The sequence below is a fragment of the Mustela nigripes genome, chromosome 6, assembly GCF_022355385.1.
Source record: "Mustela nigripes isolate SB6536 chromosome 6, MUSNIG.SB6536, whole genome shotgun sequence".
Lineage (NCBI taxonomy): Eukaryota > Metazoa > Chordata > Mammalia > Carnivora > Mustelidae > Mustela > Mustela nigripes.
In genome coordinates, this window is record NC_081562.1 from 78,534,035 (window position 1) to 78,556,971 (window position 22,937).

Below are 22,937 nucleotides of genomic sequence, written 5' to 3' on the forward strand. Positions count from 1 at the left end.
AAGGACCCCAAATAATTTTTGATTGATCAAATAGCAACCCAGCAAAAAAAAAAAAAAAACCCAAAAAACAAAAAAAATTGTTTATAGTATCCAAAATCTATGAAGAACTTATCAAAGTCAACACCCCCCCCCCCAAAAATAATCCAGTCAAGAAATAGGCAGAAGACATGAACAGACATTTCTGCAAAGAAGACATCTAAATGAAAAAGTGCTCAGCATAGCTTGGGATCAGGGAAATACAAATCAAAACCACAGTAAGATATCAACTCACACCAGTCAGAATAGTTAAAATTAACCAGTCAGGTAACCACAGATGTTGGTGAGAGTACAGAGAAAGGGGAACCCTCCTACCCTGTTGGTGGGGAATGCAAGCTGGCGCAGCCACTCCGGAAAATAGCATGGAGGTTCCTCAGAAAGTGAAAAATAGAGCTACCCTATGACCCAGCAACTGCACTACTGGGTATTTTTATCCAAAGGATACAAACTCAGTGATTCAAAGGGGTCACATGCACCATAATGTTTATAGCAGCAATGTCCACAATAGCCAAACTATGGAAACAGACCAGATGTCCATTGACAAATGAATGGATAAAGAAGAGGTGATATATAATGGAATATTTCTCGGTCACCAAAAGAATGAAATCTTGCCATTTGCAATGACATGGATGGGACTGGAATATATTATGCTAAGTGAAATAAGTCACTCAGAGAAAGACAAATACCATATGATATCACTCATATGTGGAATTTAAGAAATAATACAGATGAACATAGGGGAAGGGAAGGAAAAATAAAATAAGATGAAAATTGAGAAGGAGGAAAACCATAAAAAGATGCTCTAGGAAACAAACTGAGGGTTGTTGGAGGGGTGGTGGGTGGTGGAATGGAGTAAGTGGGTGATGAGCATTAAGGAGGGCACTTGATGGAATGAGAGCTGGGTGTTGTATGCAACTGATGAATCACTAAATTCTACCCCTGAAACTAATAATACACTATATGTTAATTAAATTGAATTAAAAAAAGAACCAAAACCTTCCCCACATTATTTCTATAGCTATGAATTTCCACTTTGAAAACCTACCATTGTAATTAGGTTATATCTTAAGATTAAAAAAGGGAGTTTGAGCAAGTAAACATGAAGAGAAAATAATGTGTAAGTTATAAACTCTCAATATGGAAAGCTTTTAGTTAAAACAAATTTTCCTTGGTATCTTAAATTACACAGAGAAAGTGTTTTTATGTAATTTCCTCTGTTCTTACCAGGGTAAGGTAGGGTATTATTAGGGTATTATGATCTGTCTCTCTGTCACACCTGCCCCTTAGGATGGATAAAACAAGTAGTGTTGTCAGTTGTTAGGTCTTTGCAGAGAGAAAATACTTCTGTTCATCTTTGGAAGTGGAGGAAAAGATTGGAAATTACACACTGAATTCTGATTTTTTTCTTTTGTGCACACCAAAACTTACCTCTGTCTCTTTTAAAAAAAAGATTTTTTTTTCATTTTATATACTTGTATAATTCATACCTAGGAAAATAAGAGGTCATTCTCAATGTCAAGAAATTTAGCCCACCCCCCCCCCCCCCCGCCCAAAAAAGAAAAGAAATTTGGCTATCCTGGTTAATCAATGCCTTCTCCAAGTGGCAGGAAAATAAAATTAGGATCATGTGATCATCATATTTCACAATTATGTTATTAATATTTAAAAGATGGATTTAAATGACTGGTTTCATCTCCCTTTTGAGGTTAACATTGACATAAATTGAAAATTATTTAGCAAACATACCTATTTATCTCCTTGGGTTCTAGAAACAGCCTTTTAAGAAAGTAAAATGTAAACCAATCCCATCACCAGTAACCTCAGGCTTCAGGACTACAATTCTCCAAAGCTTTTGGCAACATGATTAACTCCAGTCATTTCCCAGACCTCTCCATCCCATCAGCTGCTGTGATCATCCTCCCGGGAAGAGACAAATCTATTAACGATATCCAAAGCTTTAATCACTGCACATCTTCCTTTGACTTTAGGTTAGTTTTTCTTTACTCTGTTGATCAGCACCTGGATTGAAACCCTTTTGTAGAATTCTAGGAAATGTATTCACCCACTCAATAAACATATTTTTTGAGTCTTCTATATGCCAGGCTCAGTGTTAGGACCTAGGGAGATGCTAATGAGCCAGATCTGTGCATTTCTTTTTGTAATACTCTCTTTTCATTTGGATGCCTGGATGGCTCAGTTGGGTAAGCATCTGCCTTTGGCTCAGGTCATGATCCCAGGGTCCTGGAATTGAACCCCCCATCTGGCTCCCTGCTCAGCAGGAAGCCTGCTTTTCCCTCTCCCTCTGCCTTCTTCTTCCTCCGCTTGTGCTCTTTGTCAAATAAATAAACAAAATCTTAAAAAAAAGAATGTAGAATTAATTAAAAATATACTTTTTATTCACTTTGATGATAATTAATAATTTTAAGCATATTCTTGGTCAACTGGATGACTAATTTATAACTAACATTCTGCAACTTCTGTGCTCATGTTTATTTACAGTTACTAAAAAAAAAACCCAAAATGTAATAAACAATCTTATTCACACTGAAAGATTTATTTTCTACACAACACTGTAGGTCACATAAAATTAAAACTGTTAATTTATTTGTTCAGCCTTTATTTCATATGTGAATTTGTTTTGATTATGTAGTTGTATAAAAGCATACACAGAAGTACTTAATATCAAGTTTCATGCTATTATTATTTCCATTTGGTAGCTTTCTTATAGAGCCATTTAAGTCAAAATGGTTAGGTCTGCACCTAAAATTATGGGTGATTTTCTTCTGAAAGAAGTCCCTATGTTACTTGTATTTGAAAAGCATAGTTTTGGTTTCATGTCAGCGATCTTTCAGGGATGCTATTCCATAAAATCCTTTTCTCCATTCCCTTTGTGCGGGTCCTATCATCTGACAGTTTACAATCTTCCCTATTTTCACCTTCAGCTAGTAAAGTGAGGGGAGACCCAGCTAAATGTGATGGCAGAATATAATTTAGAAATACCCAAGGGCTGAGCATTTTTTAACCCCATTAAAAATTATCTAAGTGGCACACGAATACATTCCCGCAAGGTCAAGCACAGTAACCCCCTGGGTTATTTGCAGGTCAGATTCTCAGTTTTTAAAATGAGCTGTGTGTACTCTCAGGGTATTAGGAAGCATGGAGGATATAATAAGATAGAGAATATGGCAATCATGCTTTAAGGTCGGTGAAAATTAGAAAATGTAAACAAATACTATCTATTGGGTATAATACAAGTTACATGCCTGTTGAAGGGACAACTTCAAAGGAGTTCCAAACGTCATGCTGGGTACTTCTTTGAGATATACTAAAAAACCTTCCAGGCTCTGGCAACCTCTCTTCTCAGTCTTCAAGGGCTACTTTCGTGGAAACCTTGGAAAACATTATAAAAGGAAATGCTCCACGGAGCTAGAAACTTGAAGCTGTCCTTTCCCTACCAGATTCTGAGCACTTGGGAGATTGAGAGGATTTTTTTTTTTTTTGGTGAAATCTTGTAGGGATTTGCGAACTGTAATGTCTGTTCTGGCACACTGTACCATCCCATCACCAAGTGGTTGTGCTCCTCTTTTTCAGTCTACAGAAATGTTCTCATTCTTATTGCACCTAAGGAGTTATAGACATTTGCAACAGTGACTAGGCCCCCCTCTGGAATCTTCTATTTACTGGTTGGAAACCACCAAACTATTTGATGTTCTTTTCATCTGACCATCCAACTGTCCTCATCCTCTGGTCTGTGCCTAGTAGCATATGATGCCCATTCATTCATTCAATGCATTCCTGGGTCCCTGAAATGCAAGAAGCCACCTCCATGTACTTGGAAGCTCTAAATATACATTCTCACAGTCCTCTTCTCTATTAAACATGGCATCTCCTTGCATTTGGTTGAAGTACATTATTTACTTAGTTATCTCATTAGCCTTCATGTCTCTGTTTTAGTCTGTAAAGTACCATAGTTAATTTGGGTCATATCTCCAGTTTACCTCTCCCATTTGGTAGCCAATAAATCAGCAGGCCAAATGATCAGATCTGGAGCCAGAGACATGACTCCCTTCATCTTCTCAGTCTTCCGATGCCTCTTGTGAAATCATCTACCAACACTTTGTGTTTATCCTTTGCTTGACATTGCCTTTGAATAGTGATTCTCAAAGCAGGTGGTGATAGTGTGATGGGTGTGAATTCAGAATCTCCACTTGTGTCTGTGAGTGTTTGCAAAGTTTGAATCATAATATCTAATTTAATTTTTTCAAATGACAATAAAAGAAAGCATGGACTTTAAGAGATTGTAACACAGCCTTTGAATTTTACAAAGAAGATGAGATCTTGCCTGCTTTCCAAATGTTACCGGGTAGGACTTTCAGGCAGTTCAGTAAAAAGAGGACAGTTGTACCTTTTTGTTATTCTTTCCTTCCTTCTTTCTGCTACTTGTAAGGGAGCTATAATGGTTAGAGCTTCAAAAGCTTTCCTCCGGAGCCCTCCTACCTGGATTGCTTGGATCTATACCACTACTACTACTTCTACTACTACTTCTTCTTCTTCTTCATCGTCGTCGTCTTCTTCTTCTTCCTCTTCCTATTCTTCTTCCTCCTCTTCTTCTTCCTTTTATTCTTCTTCTCCTTCTTCTTCCCTCCTTCTTCTCCTTCTGCTCCTCCTTCTTCTTCTTTGAGAGAGAGGATTGACAGAGAGTGTGAGCAAGCAGGGGCTGGGTGGAGGGGGGCGCAGAGGGAAAGAGAGAGAGACTTTTAAGCAGGTTCCACACTCAGTGTGGAGCCTGACATGGGCCTCATTCTTATGACCCTGAGATCATGACCTGAGCCTAAATCAAGAATCAGATGCCTACCAGACTGAGCCGCCCAGGCACCTTCTTTCCCTCTACAGTTCTTTACACAAGCAAATATGCCTCTTGCATTTACTACAACTACAACTACAGTTACTACAACTACAACTACAGCTGGGTTTCTGTTACTCACAGCTGAACCTAACTTGAACTGATATGCCTTGTTAATTTGATTTCTCAGTAGCTTAAAAGGACCAAATTAGAAGCAGGAAGGGCTGCTTCTGTTAGCAAGTAAGGAAACAGAAAAAATCATTGTAGGCCAGGAAGTTAATTAATGGTGATATGGCTGACGTCAAGTCAGCAAGAAGGCAGGAAAAGGTGTAGAGTATTTCAGACATTTTTCTGGGAAGACAATTGATGTTTAAAACACTCTGACAAAGAGGGTAAACTTCAGTTACTTTCAGATTTGACACTTGAGACACTTTTCCTCATCACCTCTTTTGTCAGCAATATTTCTGGAGCTAGTCATTGTGTGAGCGAGGGCAAAAAGTAAACACAATATACCTTTGTACTCAAGATGTTCACAGTAGACCCCAGGAAGGTGAGACATTTGTCTCAATGAGCACTGAGCGGTGTGGATGTACATTAATTTTGTGTAAGTTGGTAGCTGGGAGAGCTTATTAGTTCAGGGACTACTCCTATGGTTACTTATAGTTGTTTAAATTGTCCTAGGTTAAGTAGAGACAGAGGCTGAGTGTGAGACCCAACAATCCGAGCTGCTGGTCTAGTTCCTTAACAAATGACACTGCCTCGCTTGTCCTAAATTCTCTTTAAATAACGACAATTTATTTCCCTCTTGACTACCTCCTGACAAAAGGGCTCCTGTTCTCTTCCATTCTGTCACTCCCAGAAATACCAACACAAGAAAGCTTCATCAGCAACTAAGGTCACAGTGTCAGACAAAGCTTATTGTCTGGCTTGGTGATTTTGTTCCAGGAAGAGAACTCTTAAAATAATACCAGAACACCAAAATGCAGAGCTGGACTTACTCATTTCCCAACCTTTCATAGTTTGATTTTGTAAACCCAACTCACTGAAAAATTAATTTTCAAAATCTTCGGGACACCTTAGTCACAACCAATTTTTGTGGATAGAGATAATGACTTGAACGGAACATGAGCAGAGAGTTGATTTTAAGTAAGGAAATGGGGTCAGGGTGAGGTTAAGTGCCTGGCCTGGGGTCAGATAGCAAGCTGGTGACTCAACTTTGCAGCTCCTGGATCTGAGGCCTGCAAAGAAAACCAGAGCCCATTTCCTCTTGATAAGTTAACTGCCCCATATCTGTGGTCTGTCGTAAGATTTTAAGAGCCACATTCCTTTTGTGACTACAGACCTGAGCTCCTGTGACTTTCACCAGAGTCTGGAAAACACTTTCAAGGTCAGACTGCAGTATATAGAGGGCAGATTAGCGCTTTATTTGCCACTGAAAATCATTATGCAATTCATAGGAGTTGCCGTCTTTTTGGTGTCTTAAGATCTCCATTGGGTACATATTATTCATAACACGCAGCCTACAGAACAGATGGCCATGTCTCAGAAATGATGATGACATGTGTTTATGGAGTGCTTCCTATATGTCAGGCACTCAATGAAGTGTTGTACACGGATTATCTCATTTAATCCTCTTGAGGGCCTTGTTGGATAGGTTAATTTATAGCCCTTTTTACTGATGAGGATGTTGAGGCTTTTCAGGGGTTAAGTACCTAGCCCACGTTGACAGGGCTAGAAAATGGCCAAGTAAGAGCTATGAACCCAGTTTTGGAGGACTCAGAGGCCACTATACTATACAAAATTCCTATACACTCATATTGACCTTTCCCCCCACACTTCTGTTATTTCAATTATTTTATAGAGTAAAATTTTGTGTGGGTATAGCTTTTATCCTTAGCTTTAGGTAAGTGGTCTGACTTAAAAAATTATATATATGTATATGTATATATATATATATATAATTTTATATTATATACATAAATATAATATGTATATATTTTAGCAGTGATGTTAATTGTCCCACCTGCAAACAGACCAAAGATGCATCTCCCACTGTGGTCATGTTTGGAGATCTTAGTTACACGCCTCAGAAAGTAACATTTTCCAAACTAAAAAGCTGAAAATAAAACTATTTGAAAGTAGAATTTTATGTGAAAATTCATGACGTATAGTGGCCCTGCCCCAGTCTTTCTGGGACTTCTTCCAATATTCCTCATTTTCTGGAAAACACGACCCAGCAAACTAAAACAGATGATGGAATAGACGTGTACAAAAGTTTTTACTTGAAAAGTTTGCTCCTAAAAATGGAGTTCTATGTGGATTAGAGAAGCATCTATTTCTTTGGAATGGGATGAATAGAGAAGTTATAAATTACTTTTCCGGTTGTTTGTCGGAAAAGGGAGAGAATAAAGAGCATGAGAAGGGGCACTCAGCGCCACCAGCACTCCCGTGCTGAAGCTGAGGGGACACGTCTGCCGGCCTCTGGTCCTGCCCCTCCCCCCACTCGAGGCTCCTAGTCCACCTCCCCAACTGCCCCGCGGCTCCTGCCCCCCACAGCACTGGCCCCCCATGACTCTGCCCTCAGACTCCCGACCACAGCGTGTTAAGCCTGCTGGATCACTCTGAAGTTCTAGGCGGGCAGTGACATGCCTCGGTGGAACGTATTAAAAAGACATATCAGAAATCAGCACTGAAGTGGCATCCTGAGAATAAACAAGAAGTGGAGAGAAAACTCAAACAAGTAGCTGAGTGCATGAAGTGTTATTAGATGCTAAAAAACAGGACGTCTATGGTAAATATGTCAAAGAAGGATTAAATGGAGGTGGAGGTAGGACATTTTGACAGTCCCTTTGAGTGTGGCTTCACTTTCCGAAACCCAGACCATGTCTTCAGGGTATTTTTGGTGGAAGGGACCCATTTTAATTCGGCTTCCTCAAAAACCCATTTGAGGACTTTTTTGGGGTCAAGCAAATGGGTCCCTGCCAAAGCAGGTGAGGCAGAGGTTGTTTTTCTCTGCCTTCAGTGGATTTCCACCTTTTGGAGGAGAATTTTCTTCATTGATAGAGGATTTACTTCCTTTGGTTCACCAGGTCCGTGGGGCCTCACTTCATTTTCTTCCAAGACCTTTGGTGGTAGTGGGATGCCTAATTTCAAATCTGTATCACCTTCTACTAAAATTGTTAATGGCAGAAAAATCACTAGAACGGGAATTGTCGAGAAACAGTAGAAGTTGAAGAAGGCCGACTGTTGAAGTCCTTATGATAAATGGTAAGGGGCAGCTGCTATGATTAGACAACAAATGATTAAATCCGTGTATGTAACAGAAATGTTGACTCTATCCAGCCCAGTTGAGGATTAGCAGGAGCAATTTGATTTTTTTTGAAGATTTCAAATAACTCAACTTTCAGCATAACTGTAACTGTACTATTTATACACAGCTCATCAAAGGCCTAGTTGATATAGACTTTTGAGTTTATGGTTGAGACCCCATAATAGAGCTAATTTTTTGTCTTTAGAATTGTATATCTCTGTATGCACTTTGCTTTTTTATTAAACCTTTTCCATAGTGACCTGACTCTTGTATGCTAACACCAGTGTGGACCTGCTTTTCCATTGTGTCTGAAACATGAGCCAAGCATTGTCACGATGAATCTTCCCCCACAATAATTTCAGTTATTTCTAGTACTTAATATTGAGAGCTATTAATGCATTAATGGTAATATGTTTCTCATTTGATGTAAATGGAGGATGTTTTCTAGTTGTGCACGAATACTGGCATCTTAGTAAATTTTTATGATTACTTAAATATGTAATGTTAAGTTTAGGTTTAAAAAAGTAAAGCTAGGGGTGCCTGGGTAGCTTAGTAGGTTAAGTATCTTCCTTCAGTTAAGATCATGATCCAGGGGTCCTGGTGATTAAGTCCCACTGTGGCTGTGGCCTACTGCTCAGTCAGAAGCCTGCTTCTCCTTTTCCCCTTTTTCCTCCCCCTGCTCATGCTCTATCAAATAAGTAAGTAAAATCTTAAAAAAAAAAATGAAGCTGGTAAACTGGGTCTTTGTTATGTACTTAAAAAAAGAAAAATGCAAAGGTGTTTGGTGCACTCTTTCTTGAGTGGAGCCTAAAAAAAAATGTACAACTTAACTTTTCGATTTACTTTTGTTTTAGGTGGCAAAATATCACTTTGGTAACTGATAAATACTGTAAATTGAGTTAAAATTTTAGTTAGAAATGACTTTATTAAATAATAATAGAAAAATCACATGTGCTTTTGTGTGTGTTTTGTGGGGAGGTGTGTATGTGAAACTTTGGAGCATTGGTAGATTTCAGAGTTCAGTTAACCCAGTCTCATCAAATCAAGAAAAAATGGATCAAAAAAAAAATGGAAGGAATGGAAAGGATGTATTGTAATTTTTCAAGATATGAATATTTCGAACTTTTAAAATAGTTCACATTATGAATTTATAGGCGATATGAAATGTTGAGGTGATAAGCCAGGGGTGTCTTTCTTAAGACAAGATGGCTACAGCATCCCACCACCTCTGACAGCAAACCTAAATTGTAGACTAATCTTTTTGAGGCGTGAGCAAATTTCTTAAAAAGTAAAACTACACTTAAATAAAAAATTAAAGTAGCATTTTTTAAAGTTGCAAAATCAGCTGTTGTAAAAGTTGATTGTTGTGAAAAAATGAAATGGAAAATGCAGGTAAGTGAACAGAAAGAACTAGAATCCTTCACAGTGCTACCACCTAGAAGAGCCACTGTCTAACACCCTGGAGTATGTCCTTATAGGTCCCTTTTGTCCTTGTGCACACATACATGCATGCACACATTTGTACCATTTGACCTAAAATTTTAGGACACACTTTTCCTACTTAACTGTAAACCACGACTATAATATTAACACCCATAACTCTTTTTTTTACATGACATAATTTCCCATGGCTGTAGTTGGACGTTTAAAATTGTTTTCGATATTTTGCTACTATAGAAACTCCGGAAAAAAAATTTCCTTTTAGGAAAACTTTGAATTTATCCTTAATAATTTTTTTAGGTTAAGGCCCTAAAATTTTTGTAATTTCTGGATTAAAGCAAATGCAGATTAGGAGACCTATGAAATAGTCTATAATGCTCTCCAGTTTATACCCAACTTGTACCTTGATTTTTGGTATATTTGGGCCATGGTTAGTGGAAGTATTTTTAGTGCCAGCTCTGACTGTACGACAAATTGAGACTTTTAGAACTAATGTTTGTTGTGTGGTTAGCTTAGAGTAAGATATCATAGAGGTCAATACATGGCATATATTATTATGAATATAATTATTATCATTGAAGTCCAGGACATTTTAGAGGTCTAATTGAATGTCATGCAAATTCATTGACTGCTGGCCTTTCTAAGTCCTGAACATGTGGCAAGCTCAGATATCATTAAAATAGGATATTTGAAGAACTTCTGAAAAAATTGGCATATGTGGAAAGCAGATGCTTTATACTGATAACAGTTAAGTTTCGCATTTGAAATGCTGAGCTGTGAGGATAAGACTATGGATAAGACATATCTGAGAATATGTGGATGTTTTTAGTAAAAAGGCATATATTTAAAGAAAAATATTCCTCACATGGTTTCCGTTGTTAATTTTTAGTAGGGTATTCTTCCCTAATGGTGCTTAAATTATTTAACCGTCTTCCTTTATGATATATTGGGTTGTATTTTAGTTATAGAATTTGCGTTTTTGCTCCTCTCTCTTGATGAGAGCAGTAATTGTTGAATAAGAGTCTACATCATTAACATTTACATATCATATTTAAATTTTGTTGACTTTTCCCAAGTCATCTCAATGGACCAGAAAAGTGCGTGTAATGAGGTAGCATTAGGTAGAGGTTCTTCAATGTATCTAGCTTCTTGTATATGAATAATTCACTCAGTCCATCATCTATCCATTCATTAATCTACCTACCAAACATTCATCTAATATATTTTTATGGAGTACCTACTTTGTATCAAGTCCATGGGAGGACCCACTGGCAGCAGTAGAGGTTTAGCAAACTACAAGGGTAAATTCGTGTGGATAAGTAGAAAATCAAAGAACTTGGGATGAAAAAATAACTCTTACTCTGTATTTCCAAAAGTTTTAGATAAGCTACCTTCTTGCAATACCTCAGCAGGTTATCTGTATTTATTCTTATGAGTTGAGATTAGGTGGAACTTCATATTCACGCTATATATCAGTCAACATATTTACCATATATCTACTATGAGGCAGACCCTTTCTTATCACCAGTGAGAGAGGGTGAACAAGACACATCAACTCTTCTCTCATGAGACCTAATATCTGGACCATACCTCTCCTGTCCCATTATGTATTTCCCAGCACTCTGTATCTCCACCTCCGCACTGTCTGGGAATTAACTGTTTATCAGTCACTCAGCCTACTTAAGGGTAGCGTCTCTTCCATGTTTCCTGCTCTATTTCCAGGCCCTGGCACAGTCCCAACTAAAGTTGCTCCATATATACTTATTGGATGTTCATTTACTAACCCTTCAGTTTACTTTAGGGCTACGTTTACCTCATCTGAATAAAACAACATATATATCTCATGGCCATAAGATACTTTGATTTGACTTCAATTTAACTTTTCTGGGTTAAAGTCCTACTATGTCTCTCCACCTGCCTTATACAAACCACTCATAGTTTTCCAAATTGGCTCTGTTCTTCAATTCATATTTTCCCTTTTCCCAGAATAATTTAATCTCTGTTTGCTTCTCCTCTTCTTCTCCTTCTCCTTCCTATTCTCTTCCTCCTCCCCCTTCTTTTCCTTCTCCTCCTCCCCTGTCCCCTTCCCTTCCCTTTTCCCCTTCCCTTCCCCCTTTCCCCTTCCTTCTCCTCCTCTTCTCCCTCCTCTTCTTCCCCCACCTCCATCCCCTCCCCTTTCCCCATCCCCTCCCTCCTCCTTCCCTCCCTTCCTCACCCCTCCCCTCCCCTCCCTGTTCTCCCTCCTCTCCTCCCCCGTACTTCCTCCCCCCTTCTTCTCCTTCTCCTCCTCCTCCACTTCCTCTTCCTCCCCCTCCTCCTCCTCCTCTTTCTCTCCCTCTTTTTCCTTCCCCTCCTCCTCCTTCCCCTCTTCCTCCTCGCCCTCCTCCTCCTCCTCCTCCTTCTTCTTCGCTTGAGGCCTAGCTCAAATAAATGTCTGTGAAGCCTTCCCTGGGTTGCCTTGATTATAAACTATCACTCCTTCCCTCATGCTGCCATAATGCATTGACTGATTGCTTTTCTCCTTCTTTCTTCCCCCAACATCAAATAACAAGTTCATTTAGTCTGTGTCTTCCCTGCTTGGGAATAAGCTCCTCTGAGGAAGGAGCAGATCTCATTCATTTTGGTATTCCTCATCACATCCAGAGCAGTGCTTTGCACACAGTAAGAGGCTAGTAAATGTTTATGGAATGACTGAATGAATATATGAATAGACTCTCCACAATGAATGGGCTTCATGTGTGACTTAGTGGAAGAAGCTTATTACAAAAGAATATGTGTACTGGGGATTAATGATGTCAATAAAGGTGAGGCGAAGGGCAATCTATGTGGTGGGCCACAGAGCAATAAGTGTGAGCCAGAGAAGGCAAGGTGTTTATGTGGGGAACAATTATGAGATAAGCCTGACTAAAAGGCAGGTTTAGAATCCAGAAGGCTTTCAGTATAGATAGGGCCAAGAAACATGGCCTTGAGCCCAATGGAGCTGAGCCACCTTCTTGATTCCTGAATTGGATTTCAGGTATACAGATATTTGTGGCAACAACTCATGTTCTCTTCCATATGTTCCTATGTTTTTGACCAATACATTCAGTAGGATGAATGTTGTAGCTACCAAAGATTTTAGAGATAACTTTTATCTAATGATACCAGCTGTTATATTCAACTGGTGAGTATGAGAAAATAAGACTTCAAACAGTATTTTACATTTGAATGACAATTTAAAGTTTACAGGCTGTTTTCTAGTGTGTTATGTTTTTATCTTCACAAAAATTCTGAAAGATGCTGAGGGGGAAACTGAGTCCAAGCCAGCACAGATAATACAATCACTGAGTTAGGACTTCCAAGCCTCCAGAAGCCAAATATAGTGTTGTTTTTTTTTTCCCTGTACAATTCTTTCTTTATCTCTCTCTCTCTCTTTTAAAAAAGATTTTATTTATTTAAGAGAGAGGGAGAGTGAAAGAGGGAGTGCACATGAGCAGAGAGGAGAGGCAAAGGGAGGAGGAGAAGCAGACCCCATACTGAGCAGGGAGTCTAATGCAGGGTTCAGTTCCAGGACTCTGAGATCATGACCTGAGCCAAAAGTGATGCTTAACTGACTGAGCCACTCAGGTGTCCTGTCTAAAACTCTCGTATCTTTGCTATCAGGAAGGTAGTTGGAAAAGATAAGGAATATATGAGGGAATGGGGGGGGGTGTGTGTGGAGAAAGTGGAGAGGTAGAATTGTGACTTATTCATTCACTCAGCAACTGTATATCCCATGTTCTTTCTCTGCTCTCTTTGCTCCATTCCAGCCATTTCTCAATCCTCAGGCATTCTCCAGGTGACAGCTGAGAAAATGAGAGCAGGGACTTGGGAGCACAGTGGAGGGTACCTAGTCTAGCTCTGGAATATCAGGAAGGCTTTTTAGAGAATGTGACTTTTTAGAGAATGTGACTTCAAGATTGAAAGCAAAGGAGAATCCAGGTGAAAGGGGTTGAGAAATTGAGGGCAGGGAAAGAGTTGCGAGCCAACTCATGAAATTGGGCCACTGATTTAGGGAAAAAAGCACATCCCAGTGTGGAAAGATGCTCTTTAAGCCTCTCAGAGTGTAGGCAAGAAGGGCAAACTGAACTTTACATCTCTTTGTCCTTGAGTTGTTTCTTTTGTCTTTTTTTCCCCAATGAGGAGAGGGAATAAACATCTCCTCTGGCCTCTTTGGCCCAAGAGCTATAGTGGTTTTGGCTGGAAAAGTCCACTGGGGGAATGGTTAATTGTGTGCCTGATGTTATTTCATCATTGGATTTTCTGTTCTAGCCCCAGTGATGCCTGTCATGTCCCAACCTGAGCCACTGGGGCTCACACCGTCTGAATTCTCTGCCCAGCTTGGAGGCAAGGCTCTATAATCTTTAGTCAGGCTGAAGAAGTAATCATTTCTGTTGGAAGAGATTGACACCCATAACCCAGAGAACAGTGAAAATATGCACTGGGAAGAAAGGAGTAGATGCGAAGAAAGGAGTAGATGTGATGGGCTATATGGGAAGGGAAAGGGTCAATCATTTTGAAGATTTTGCATGAATATCTTTTCTTTAGAAATGGACAGAATACTTAGTTTTATGTTGTTTACTATTGCTGATGTATACAGAATCTGTGTATATGCTCAGATTACTGTACTCTTTTTCTTCCTATTTAAGACAACTTTATTTCTCATTATAGCAATGTAGCCAAGAGCTAAAGTAGCATGGCTGAAATTACATGTGAACTGTACTTAAAAACATTTTTTTTAGAATGCAAAACAAAAGTACCTCTTTTTAAAATGAAAAAAAGCAGTATATGTTCCACTGAGGCTCTGAAAATCAGAATCTCAGCATATCAATTGAACATTGACTTTTAAAAAATGTATGGGTTGATTTAACCTATTTAAAGACTGCCAGAAGGCAAGAAGAGAAGGTTTCTTCTGGAGTTGAGCTCAGAAAGCCTCCTTTGCCAGAAAAAAGAGCCAAACATATTAATATTCAGTGACTCTTCAAAGTCCAGGCAGCCTGAAGAATGCATTCGAAGAAGAATTTGTTGGTTTAGTTAGTCTGGCAGGTAAGAACGAGAAAGTCAGTGACCTCCTGACAAATCCTTTTTTAAACATCCTAATAACCAATATCAGCAGGTTTTCGGGGCCTCTTTTCCCTCTTCCTCTGGGGAGGTGCAGAAATGGAAGTCAGTGGTGTAGCAAATACATAGTCTTTCCTGCGAAGAAATGTAAATATCTTCCTTGTGTTTATGCATTTGAACTAAGGTACTCCAGGCAGAATTATAAGGGGATGTTAGAAGCACAGAGGCAAAAAACTCAACTGAACTACTTACATGGCATCTACAAGTAATGGAATGACTAAGTCATAAGATTCATTTTCATTCCCTGTTTATGTAAATTGAGCTTATTATATTGTTATCACAAACCAGACAAATGAAGATTTTGTTTAACTGAATTCCACCCTGTGAGTGTAATTTAAAGCTAGATTGTATATGTGGACAAAAACACAAAAATGGCAGAATTTTGACTGTTCAACTCCAGAGTATAATAATGCTAGTTTCTTACATTTTATATTGTTGAATCAGAGCAGCTAAAATCTTCAATCTGGGCTGAGAGAATCATATTTCATATACACAGAGGGAAAAATAGACTTGTAGACTCCCACAGCATATATTTTTTCCTTACAGAACAAAAGAGTTTCAAATTTTCTCCTCCAAAATGTGAAGATTCAGAAGCAACTGTTCTGCTGCTGGGAAATTTGTTCTATAGAAATTTCTCCTGGGCAGCCCTGGGAAATCATGGGAAGTGGAAAGGAGCTTGCCTCATCACTTACCCCTTTCCCCTTCCTCTCACACTTCCTTCTTTCCCTTCCTTGCCTTTCATTTTCCTTCTTTCTCATCTCTCTCTCTCCTTTCTTGCCTCTCTTCCTCCTTTTCTCCTTCCTTCCTTCTTCCTCCCTCCATGCACTTTTCCACGTTCTACTGACAGAAATCAAATGGTGAGACGAAACAGGATATATATGTTATAGCAGTCTTCCAAGGTATTTTCCTTTTGAGATTTGTAACTTAAATTCCAAGTACATTCTTTAGGATTAAATCTTGGTTCTTTCAAGGTATTGATTTCACAGGTTGGTGATGATTTGTGTTAAAACCTTATGTAACATTAAAACAGAACGGGAACATTTTAGATTGAAGGAGAAAATGTAGATGTGATTTGTAATCTTATCACTTCAAGGAGATTTGTGTTAGCAAATAGAAGACGTATGGGACGTTGATCATTTAGGTGGATTGGGGTTTTGAGGTTTTAGAGAAAGAAAAGAAGTTTTTATAAGAACTGGAGACAAGGATACTGGGTATTATCCAAGAAGCTTTCATAATGGAAGTTTATTCCTCAAATGGTTATCTTGGTGCTTTTAATTTATGGTCTCTAATGGGTAGGAAATCTCTAAGTAAGAACAAAGAGTTATGAACCCAGTAAGAAGGTTATAAATGAATCTTGACAAGGTGGCTTAAAGGAGACATTACGGCATTCAGGGGACAAGAATTTATATCTTGTTCTTAGAATGTGTAATTTGCCTCAAAACCATCAAAGTTATCATCAGATAATATTTCTTAGACTCTTTTAAGAACCTGGTATCTTAAGATCTGTACAAAATCAAACATGTAATCACACATAGTTAATGTAAGTCACTTTACTTTTTTATGTCGTTAGCAATCTTTCCCCAAAATGTCTTAACTCTAAATATCAAGCTTATGAGAAGGAATTTTGCAAATACCATTTCCACACTATAGAAATGGAAATTTTGTATATCTATATATAAATATAAAGATTTATACATATAAAGGTTGATAATATAAAGATACATATAAAGATATACATATAAAGATTTATATATATAAAGATATAAAGATATTTATATCTATATAAAGATATATATACATATAAACATAAATATATGCATAATAAAGATAAAGGTATCTGTATATAAATATATGTTACTCTGAAGAGAAAGATATTTGCAAAGATCCTTGTAAAGGTAAACAGCACTTGAGAGAGAATAACTACGATTATGAAGTGGTTATTCCAGTGATCCAAGGGTAGCCGTGTTGGTTAATTTGGGCTTACAAGAGAGTACTTTTCAAGGTAGTCTCTGGAGGGAAGAGAATGGGGCTGTGTTCCTAATCACCCCCCAACTGAGTTCTAAAAGACCCCACAAGACCTTGAGATATGAGGGTCAATAGGTGAAACTCGAGTACATAAGGCATAGAAAAAGCTTGTCAGAAACTGCGTTAAGACTGTATGGAGATGTTGCTTGGCTTTGGCAAAGCATACTTACAACTGTTGCTATAAGGTCCACAATGTAGATTTCTTGGCCCTGCACTAGGTACCTCAGATCCAGTGGGCACAACAAACCACCCAGGGGTGTATTATTTTCCTTGCTTTATCGTTGAAGAAGCTGGGAGAAATAGTTTGACTCTGACTCCTTCTCCAGCTAAAAGTTGGTTAGAGGAGAGACGCTATAGGGCAACGACTACAGGGCCACACAAAGTGAGGGGAACGGGAGCACCTTGACTGAGCCCTGAATTCCAGAGCAGTATGACTTTTCCCTTCTGCATTTTGGTGTTTTCTCTCAGGCTCTGTTGGGGGAGGCCAGAAAAGTACTTTTTAATGAGGAAAGTGCTCACAGGGAGGTTCTGGATTTATATATAGCTGATGGCTGACCTGTGGTTTGAATAGGATTGTGCTAACCCAGGTCCCCTTCCCTTACCTCAAGCAGATATCCTCCAAAGAATACAATGGTGGGGCCTGGGACCTGGAGGTCAGGCTCAGGGAGGGCTACTGGCCAGGAGCCCAGACAATGGTCGGAAGTCTTTAGATTAGTATTTCTACTCATATTAAGCCGTTACACACACATACACAAATTACTGTTTGGTAATATATTATTATTGAAAGACTATAGGCAAAAACAAAACAAAACTGAGGACAAACATTGCCCCATGTTAATACAGTCAGGTGTGGAAAATTTAGCACTTTTGAAGAATATATCTCAAAGGTTTTAGTCTTGTTCAAGTATGATTATACACACTAATGGAAACCATACCTCTCCAGCTTCTTTCCAAGCTCTTTCTCTCAGAGGACATATTACTTGAGTCTTTATTTGGATCTGTCCAACCTGCATCTTTCTGGCTCAGGGTCTCTTTGAAAGCTTTGAAAGGCTAAGAAAGGCAGAAGTTTGAGATATCTCCATGATGTCATTAATAAGTCAACACTGACCTCAGAACTGAATTCATCTTGGGGAACATACATATCGAGCAGCTTCTGGCTGAGGAGAGAGAAAATGTCATTTTTTGCCGGTAAGGAGACAACTGAGTGGGGTCAGGGAGAATGAGAAGGTCAGTGTCTGGCATCCTGCCAGCTGGACCATTAGGAGAAATATCGGATGACTCTTGCCCCTGCCAAGGAGGCTTTTCCCAATTGTTTTAGAACTTCAAAATGCTAATAAAAATACTTTCACATTTTAATTTGTATTGCCTGGTCTTATACTGGTTAAAGTACTGCCAGCTGCTATTATAGATAACATTTGAAATTTCCATGGCTTACCACAATAGCAGTTTCTCACAAAGTCCAAGAGGTGGTGGAGGTAAAGGTCATGGGGAGGGGGAGAGGTGGTATTTTGGTGTATAGGGACCCAAGCTGATGAAAGATCTACCATTTTCAATGTGTAGAAATCCAAGGTTTCCCTGGGTGTCAATATTTTCTTTATCCACATGGGAAGAAAGAGAGGGTGCAGAAGACACACTTACTTCTTACTAGGTATGGAGATGACACACAACATTGTCATTCATAGTCTATCAATGAGAACAGTCACATGAACAGACAAGCATAGCAGGGTCCTTAGAAATGGAGTCTCCCAGAAACAACTTCTGGAAGAGTAGCAAACTTATTTGGTGGAGAGTCAACTTGTTCTGATGCAACATTCTCTATAGAGCAAGCAATAGAAACCAAGTTCTATGAACTTTAGTGATAAAATGCCATGTGCACCCCGATGATGAGAAAATGGGAGTCATGTGATTGACAGGCCACCCCACAGAGAAGTAGCACAATTTTCAAGTTAAAAAAATACTAAGGTGGGTGCCTGGGTGGCTCAGTGGGTTAAGCCTCTGCCTTTGGCTCAGGTCATGATCTCAGGGTCCTGGGATCGAGTCCTGGATCAGGCTCTCTGCTCAGCAGGGAGCTTGTTCCCCGTCCCCACTCTGCCTGCCTTTCTGCCTACTTGTGATCTCTCTCTCTGTCAAATAAATACATAAAATCTTTAAAAAAAATACTATGGTGTCAAAAAGTATCGATCCCGTATAATCTTAGTGAAATTAACAGACAAAAAGATACCTCTGAACTAAATGGCTTAAAGCAACCAACTTTATTATTTCACCTGATTTTTGTGGGTCATCTGGGAGATTCTTTGGGTTTGGATTAGTTCTGCTGATATCTTTAGACAGCTGGTAGCTCTGCTGGCCCAGATGGCATGGGATGGTCTCATTCCCATGGCTGGCAGTTGGCAGTCTAAGGTACTGGGGGAGAGTCTTCAGCTGAGCAGCTCATCTTGGCCCTCCATTGTCACTCACACTCCAGTAGGCTAGACTGGGCTTCTTTATGTGGTGATCAAGGTTTGAAAGAACAGTAAAAGAGAGGGCAAACCCCAGTGCAGAAGCCCTTTTTATTTTATTTTTTGTATTTTATTTTAATTTTTAAATTTCTTAATTTTTTTAATAAGCATATAATGTATTTTTAGCCCCAGGGGTACAGGTCTGTGAATCGCCAGGTTTACACACTTCACAGCACTCACCATAGCACATACCCTCACCAATGTCCATAACCCCACCACCCTCTCCTGGCCCCTCTCCCCCACCCCTGCAACCCTCAGTTTGTTTTGTGAGATTAAGAGTCTCTGATAGTTTGTCTCCCTCCCGATCCCATCTTGTTTCATTTATTCTTTTCCTACCCCCAAAACCTCCCATGTTACATCTCCACTTCCTCATATCAGGGAGATCATATGATAGTTGTCTTTCTCTCATTGACTTATTTCGCTAAGCATAATACCCTCTAGTTCCATCCACCTCATCAAAAATGGCAAGATTTCATTTCTTTTAATGGCTGCATAGTATTCCATTGTATATATATACCACCTCTTCTTTATCCATTCATCTGTTCATGGACATCTAGGTTCTTTCCATAGTTTGGCTATTGTGGACATTGCCTCTATAAGCATTCAGGTGCACGTGCCCCTTCGGATCACTACATTTGTATCTTTAGGGTAAATACCTAGTAGTACAATTGCTGGGTCATAGGGGAGCTGTATTTTCAACTTTTTGAGGAACCTCCATGCTTTTTTCCAGAGTGGTTGCACCAGCTTGCATTCCCACCAATAGTGTATGAGGGTTCCCCTTTCTCTGCATCCTTGCCAGCATCTGACATTTCCTGACTTGTTAATTTTAACCATTCTTACTGATGTGAAGTGGTATCTCATTGTGGTTTTGATCTGTATTTCCCACATGCTGAGTGATGTGGAGCATTTTTTCATGTGTCTGTTGACCATCTGGATGAAGTCTTTGCAGAAATGTCTGTTCATGTCCTATGCCCATTTCCTGATTGGATTATTTGTTCTTTGGGTGTTGAAATTGATAAGCTCTTTATAGATTTTGGATATCAGCCCTTTATCAGATATGTCATTTGCAAATATCTTCTCCCATTCTGTCTTTTGGTTTCGTTAACTGTATCCTTTGCTGTGCAAAAGCTTTTGATCTTGATGAAATCCCAATAGTTCATTTTTGTCCTTGCTTCCCTTGCCTTTGGTGATGTTCCTAGGAAGACATTGCTGTGGCTGAGGTTGAAGAGGTTGCTGCTTGTGTTCTCCTCAAGGATCTGGATGGATTCCTTTTTCACATTGAGGTCCTTCATCCATTTTGAGTCTATTTTCATGTGTGGTGTAAGGAAATGGTCCAATTTCATTTTTCTGCATGTGGCTGTCCAATTTTCCCAACACAATTTGTTGAAGAGGCTGTCTTTTTTCCGTTGGACTTTCCTTCCTGCTTTGTCAAAGATTAGTTGACCATAGATTTGAGGGTCTATTTCTAGGCTCTCTATTCTGTTCCATTGATCTATGTGTCTGTTTTTGTGCCAGTACTATACTGTCGTGATGATGACAGCTTTGTAATAGAGCTTGAAGTCCAGAATTGTGATGTCACCAACTTTGGCTTTCTTTTTCAATATTACTTTGGCTATTTGAGGTCTTTTCAGGTTCCATATAAATTTTAGGATTATTTGTGCCACTTCTTTGAAAAAAATGGATGGGATGTTGATAGAGATGCATTAAATGTGTAGATCGCTTTAAGTAGCATAGACATTTTCACAATATTTGTTCTACCAATCCAGGAACATGGAACATTTGTCCATTTCTTTGTGTTTTTGTCAATTTCTTTCATGAGTACTTTATAGCTTTCTGAGTATAGATTCTTTGCCTCTTTGGTTAGGTTTATTCCCAGGTATCTTACGGTTTTGGGTGCAATTGTAAATGGGATTGACTCCTTAATTTTTCTTTATTCTGTCTTGTTGTTGGTGTAAAGAAATGCAACTCATTTGTGTGCATTAATTTTATATCCTGACACTTTGCTGAATTCCTGTACAAGTTCTAGTAGATTTGGATTGGAGTCTTTTGGGTTTTCCACATATAGTATCATATATCATCTGCAAAGAGTGATAGTTTGACTTCTTCTTTGTCAATTTGGATGCCTTTAGTGTCTTTTTGTTGTCTGATTACTGAGGCTAGGACTTCTGGTACTACGTTGGCTAGCAGTGGTGATAATGGACATCCCTGCCATGTTCCTGACCTTAGTGGAGAAGCTTTCAGTTTTTCTCCATTGAGAATGATATTTGTGGTAGATTTTTCACAGATGGCTTTGATAATATTGAGGTATGTGCCCTCTATCTCTACACTTTGAAGAGTTTGATCAGGAAGGGATACTGTACTTTGTCAAATTCTTTTTCAGCATCTATTGAGAGTATCATATGGTTCTTGTTCTTTCTTTTATTAATGTATTTATCACATTGATTGATTTGCAGATGTTGAACCAACCTTGAAGCCCAGGGATAAATCCCACTTGGTCGTGGTGAATAATCCTTTTAATGTACTGTTGGATCCTATTGACTAGTATTTTGGTGAGAATTTTCACATCTCTGTTCATCAAGAATATTGGTCTGATCCTTGTCTGGTTTTGGGATCAAGGTGATGCTGGCCTCATAAAATGAGTTTGGAAGTCTTCCTTCCATTTCTATTTTTTGGAATAGTTTCAGGAGAATATGTATTAATTCTTCTTTAAATGTTTAGAAGAATTCCCCTGGGAAGCTCTCTGGCCCTGGGCTCTTTGTTGGGAGATTTTTGATGACTGCTTCAATCTCCTTGCTGGGTTGGGTCTGTTCATGTTTTCTATTTCTTCCTGGTTCAGTTGTGGTAGTTTATACATCTCTAAGAATGCATCCATTTCTTCCAGATTGTCAAATTTGCTGCTGTATAGTTGCTTATAGTATATTTTTATAATTGTTTATATTTCTTTGGTGTTGGTTGTTGTATCTCCCTTTCATTCATGATTTTATTTATTTCGATCCTTTCTCTTTTCTTTTTGATAAGTCTGGCCAGGGATTTATGAATCTTATTAATTCATTCAAAGAACTAGCTCTTAGTTTCATTGATTTGTTCTCCTGTTTTTTGGTTTCTATTTCATTGATTTCTGCTCTGATCTTTATGGTTTCTCTTCTCCTGCTGTATTTAGGCTTTCTTTGATGTTCTTTCTCCAGCTCCTTTAGGTGTAGGGTTAGGTTGTGTATTTGAGACCTTTCTTGTTTCTTGAGAAAGACTTGTATTGCTATATATTTTCTTCTGCGGACTGCCTTTGCTGTGTCCCACAGATTTTTGAACCGTTGTGTTTTCATTATCATTTGTTTCCATGAATTTTTCAATTCTTCTTTAATTTCCTGGTTGACCCACTCATTCTTTAGAAGGATGCTGTTTAGTCTCCATGTATTTGGGTTCTTTCCAAATTTCCTCTTGTGATTGAGTTCTAGTTTCAGAGCATTGTGGTCTGAAAAAATGCAAGGAATGATCCCAATCTTTTGATACCAGTTGAAACCTGATTTATGACCCAGGATGTGATCTATTCTTGAGAATGTTCCATGTGCACTAGAGAAGAATGTGTATTCTGTTGCTTTGGGATGGAATGTTCTGAACATATCTGTGATGTCCATCTGGTCAAATGTGT